This window comes from Cucumis melo, chromosome 1 (assembly GCF_025177605.1).
Source record: "Cucumis melo cultivar AY chromosome 1, USDA_Cmelo_AY_1.0, whole genome shotgun sequence".
NCBI lineage: Eukaryota > Viridiplantae > Streptophyta > Magnoliopsida > Cucurbitales > Cucurbitaceae > Cucumis > Cucumis melo.
In genome coordinates, this window is record NC_066857.1 from 30,388,372 (window position 1) to 30,394,481 (window position 6,110).

The window sequence follows — 6,110 nt, forward strand, 5'->3', positions numbered from 1 at the left end:
TTTCAATTTCAATCTCTTTACATTCCAACACTGAAACTCGATCGACTGCGTCAACGTGGATTCCACGTCTAGGATTATGCCACGTGGCCGTCCAAGATTTACGCTCGAGACGTGGGGGCCTCTTTTCCCCAACTGGGCCCCGCTTCTTTCTTTCTCCTATAGGGGCTTTTATGTCATTTCATATCGAAAAACCTTCCTTTGATATTTTTATATAAATTATTTTTCTTTTCTTTCTTTATTTTAGAATTGTTAAATTGATTGATTTATTTTGTTTGATGTTTTTGTTTTTGCCAAAATAAATACTCCCTTAGGGTACCTTAAAATCTACGATTCTCATGTTCAGATTTTTAAATCATTTCACGTCATACCCTTTTTCTTTTTTCTTTTTTGTTTGTCTCAAAAAAAAATTCTAAATACACAAAATGATTACTTTTTATTGTTAATCCTTTTGGTAAATTATGTTAAACAAAAAATAATATAATTATCAATATTTATAATTCATATTTTCTGTCTCCAAACCTTTAAAAATAACACATTTTGATTCTTGGAGTAGAATTTCATCAGCCATTTAATGAAATGATAATATATTTTTTATATTTTGATGTCCAGATTATCAAATAAAATAGTCACTTCAACAAATTTAGAATTTTAATTCTTAACCAGTAAAAGACACGTGCATAGCGTTTATAATGCGTAGCTTTAGATTATAGTAAATATTGCATATACGTTTAGGTTGTGTTAAATTTAAATGTATGAAATTCAAAATCTAATAGAATTAGATATACATGAAAGAAGTTACAATAATTAAATTAAAATATAAAAATTTAAATGTAAGACTTGCGTAAATCAAAAAAGGATTTCTTTATGAACAATTTTTTTTTTACAATTTGAAGGTAACTTATTGTCACATATGGGCTTGATCCAAACTTTTGTTGTCTTTGTTGAAATTTCTCATCGCACTAGTCTGGTGACCTTTAGACCTATTCTCTTTCTAATTCCAAGGCTCGTAGTCACAACATAAAGTTTGTCTATGAGAAAACACATTTTTTAGAAATATATATATGAATTGTTTGTCCTTATGTTAATTGTCACTACAAAGCATAAATGAACAAGGAATTGTTTTCTCTTGAATTTGAATGAATATTCATTGTCATTTGGTAGACTTAATAGTATTCGTGGAAGAAAAACTTGTTTTCTTGCATGATCACCCATTACTATTTCAATATATATGATATTTTTGCTAAATGATCGACATACCAATTTTGTCCCATTACACAATCCATTTGATGGATTCAAATTTCTCAATAACAATGTTAGTAGAAAAAATCAAGAAAGCCTTTTACATAGTAAAAAAAATGTTTTGTATTGTTAATTAGAATTAATAAGATATTTAATTTGTAACTAATTTCTAAAATGTAAATGAAAAATCATCTACATTCTAACTATTCATATCCCACATACTTTAATTCCACTAACCTTAACTATAATTAATTCAAAAAGTAGTGGGAAAGGGTATGCAAGAAAATAATTTTTTTTATAATTATATATATGACAAAAAAAATTAAATTAAAAATGAATTTACCATAAAACTAAAGAATCATTTGAAATAGAATTGTAACGACCCAACTCCTTATACTGAATCGAAGTCATTACCAAATATAGAACAAGTGGTTTAAGTCATAAAAAAATTTCAAATCGCATACGGTTTAAGAAATTTTATTTATAAAATTTAAACAAGGTAGTCATGCAAAAATGTAAAAGCGTTCTGAAATCCTACTCGGGCCCTATCTACATAAAAGATGGTAAGTGATGAAAAGTACTCAAATTCAAATGCGAAAATCTGAAATAAGAATAAGCGGAAGCGGTAGTCCCTATGGCCCTCCACGGTCTCACTTCGGGTCGCTCGCCAGCTTGCCCTTGCCCTTGCCCCGTCCTCTACCTGAAAACATAAAACGAAGAGAGTGAGTATAAAAATACTCAGTAAGGGACCCACTACTAGTCCCACTAGGTGCCTGTTAACTTCCTGTTAGAGTCCTGATAACTGGTACCCAATCTCTGGCACGTTCCCGAACACGTGCAATCATGCGCTCCCGTAGGAACGTAACTCTGGTCTTCGGTGCCTCGGGGGACACCTAGGACAGTCGGGATGCGAGGACCCCGTCGAGTCACTCGAGTCATATCTATATCCATGCTAGACTGGCGTCCCGTCGGACCACACAGTCCTCAATAGGTGGTGATCCCGAAGGACACCCATGCAGGTACGACTCTAACAGATCAAGCTAACAGGTACCCTAAATTGCAGTATACATACACATGGCATCAGCATATAACATATCATATAAATCATCTCTGCCCTCTCCGTCTCGACATTCGTCGTATAGCTATAACAGCTCTCGCCACACATAACAGGCTATAGTGTAACCATACCGTCATTTACATCATACTAACATTGATTTCAGGCATCGTTCCGTCCAATCCTCAACATGCAAAATTGGAGTATACATCATCTCATATTTCTAAGCATGGAGCTAGTAGTAGAATCTCTTACCTGGAGATTTACTTGACGAGTCCTAACCGCGAGGCAGTACGCTTTCCAAGCGACGAGGTCCTAACTGTTTAATATGCCAAAATTCGTAATTAGGTCGCCAACGACTATCGGTTCAAGACTCATTTGAAATAACTTACCCTAGAGAGGTTGCAGTGCTCGAGCCCCCCTGCTGAAGAATTCCCGCGCTGCAGCACTTACTTGGTCCAAGACGTCCCTTAAGGAAAAATGATCTAATTTAATTCCAAATTAAATTAACTAGTGCCCAAAATATTGAATCTTACTGGATAATGCCCAAAATAATTGATTTAATTACCAAAAATTAGGTGGAAGGAGCCAAATTAGTCCTGGCGGCTCGGCTGGAAGAGGACAGGGATCGGCTCGGCTTGGCGCAGGCGCGGCTCGGCTCGGTACAGGAGGCTACGCGTGCGGCTCGGCTTGCAACAGGGAGGAGATGCGGCTCGGCTTCGCGGAAACGCGCGGCGCGGCTTCCCACGCGGACGCGGCTCACACGCGGAGAGGGCTGGATGCGGCGCGGCTTCGGTTTCGGCTTCGGGCGCGCGGGCGTGGAGCGGCTCCGGGTTCGTTCGTCGGCTGGAGGCACGCGCGGCGGATCGGCTTCGAGTGGCGACTGCGGGAGGCGGCTGTGCGCGGATCGAAGCGGCTCCCTTCGGCTCGATCGGAGCGGCGCGGCTGGCTGAACTTCTCAGATCGACGCGGCGCGGCGAGCTTCGGCTGCACAGATCGGCTTGCTCGATTTTTCCGACGCGGCTGGAAGCTCGGCGGCGGCTCGGTTTCGACTTGCAGGCGCGCGGCTGGTTGGCTTCGGCTGTCTCGGCGAGTTCCGGCTGCGCTGCGTCGGATCTACGCGGCGCGGCGTGGCTGGCTGCAGATACGGCGCTCGGCTGCGCGGATGAGGAGCGGCTCCGGATTCGGCTTGCAGACGCGGCGCGGCTGGGATGGTGGTTCGGCTCTACTACGGCCGGCTCCGAGGGTTATTTTGCAGCTGGCGTGCGGTGGCGTGCGGCGGCGGCGGAGAGTGGCGGCGGCTGTGGTGGGAGCAAAGTGGGGCTAGGGTTTTCTTGGGAAGGTGATGAGTTTCACGCCTCCCAATGCCCCCTTTTTAAAAGAATAAAAGAATAATAAAAAGATAAAATAAAACCCACACCAATTTACTTTCTTTTCTTCTTTTATTATTAATTTCTTTTCTACTTTAGTCCAATGGCAACTCTCCTCTCTCTCTCTTCATTAAAGCCACCATTGACCCTTTCCAAGGCATTAATTAATTTGTTGCTTCACAATTAATTAATTTATTTCACCCTTAAACCTCAACAATTAAATAACCAACCAAGGAAAATTTTAACCTTAATTAAGTGTAAGTCAAAATAAATCTCATTTCATAACCACTTTAGAAAATAAAATACTCTTGAGATGAACAATGGAACTCTAATCTACTGGGGCGTTACAACCTTCCCTCCTTAGGGAACTTTCGTCCTCGAAAGTTCTAATCCTCGAACAGCTCGGGGTACTGGGCTCTCATGTCCTCTTCTTTCTCCCACGTGGCCTCTTCCCCTTCATGGTTCTGCCAAAGGACTTTGACCAGTGGAATTTCTCGACTGCGAAGCTTCTTAACCTCCCTCGCCAGGACCTCGACAGGCTGCTCCTCGTAGCTCAAGTTCTCGCTAATCTGTAGTGGCTCGAAGTCCACCACATGTGTTGGGTCTGCGACATATTTCCTCAGCATGGAGATATGGAATACGTCATGCACTGCCGCAAGGGACGGGGGTAGCGCCACGCGATAAGCCACGGGGCCAATCCGCTCCAGAATCTCGAACGGCCCTACGAAGCGTGGACTCAGCTTCCCCTTCTTCGCGAACCTCAGAACACCCTTCATGGGTGCAACCTTCAGAAAGACCATATCTCCCACTTCAAACTCGAGGTCCTTACGTCGTACATCAGCGTAACTCTTCTGTCTGCTCTGGGCTGTCAGCATACGAGCTCGGATCTTCTGTATGGCTGCGTTGGTCGTCTGCACTAACTCGGGGCCTAGCATCCTCTGCTCTCCAACCTCGCCCCAGCAGACAGGGGATCTACAGCACTTGCCATACAGAGCCTCGAACGGTGCCATACCGATGGTAGCCTGGTAGCTGTTGTTATAGGCAAACTCCATCAGATGCAGATGGGAGTCCCAATTTCCTGAAAACTCTAGTACGCAGGCTCGCAGCATGTCTTCCAAAATCTGGTTCAATCTCTCTGTCTGACCATCAGTCTGAGGGTGGAATGCCGTGCTGAAGTCCAACCTCGTACCTAATGCAAGTTGAAGCCCTTTCCAGAACTTCGATGTGAAACGGGCGTCTCTGTCTGAAATGATGGATACGGGTACTCCATGAAGTCTCACAATCTCTGTCATATATAGCTGCCCCCACTTACTGGCAGTGTAAGTGGATTTCCCTGGCACGAAATGGGCCGACTTCGTGAGTCTGTCGACCACAACCCAGATCACCGTGTAGCCCCTTAGGGTCTTGGGCAGTCCCGTAATAAAATCCATCGACACACTCTCCCACTTCCACTCTGGCACACTCAAGGGTTGCAACAACCCTGCTGGATGCTGCCTAGGTGCCTTCACCTGCTGGCACACCAAGCATCTACTGACAAAGTCTGCCACATCCCTCTTCATGCCCCTCCACCAATAGACACTCCTTAAGTCCTGGTACATCTTCGTACTCCCAGGGTGCATGGTAAACAGGGAACTGTGGGCCTCAGTCAAAAGCTCCGTCTTAACTGCGCTGTCTTCCGGCACACACAGGCGTCCCTCAAACATAAGGCCACCGTCAGAGGATATGGAGAAGTCTTCACCTTCCTCTGTCTCTACCATGCGACGCTTCTCTGCCAAGTAAGGATCATTCAGCTGAGCAGCAATGATCTTTTGCCTCAAGGTTGGCTGAACTGTCAACTGAGCCAACTGTGCGGTAACCTCACCTACTGAGACTGCAATCTCGGCTCTCTCAAAATCTCTGAGTAAGGGGGTCTGCTTGGTGATTAGCGCTGCTGAATGTGCCACTTTCCTACTCAGCGCGTCAGCCACTACATTTGCTTTGCCTGGGTGGTATAGGATCTCGCAGTCGTAGTCTTTCACCAACTCGAGCCACCTCCTCTGCCTCATGTTCAACTCCTTCTGAGTGAAGAAGTACTTCAGGCTCTTATGGTCGGTGTAAATCTGAATCTTCTCACCGTACAGATAGTACCTCCATATCTTCAGTGCAAAGACTACAGCTGCCAACTCCAAGTCATGGGTAGGGTAGTTATGCTCATGGATCTTCAACTGACGGGAGGCATAAGCAACTACCTTACCTTGCTGCATCAGGACACAGCCCAGTCCCTTCTTGGAGGCGTCACTATAGATTACAAAGTTTCCCGAACCATCGGGCACTGTCAGGACCGGTGCAGTCACTAGCTTCTGTTTGAGCTCCTGAAAGCTCCTCTCGCATGCTGGGCTCCAGACAAAAGGGGTTCCCTTTCTGGTCAACTGGGTCAACGGGCTGGCTATACGTGAGAAGTCTTCCAC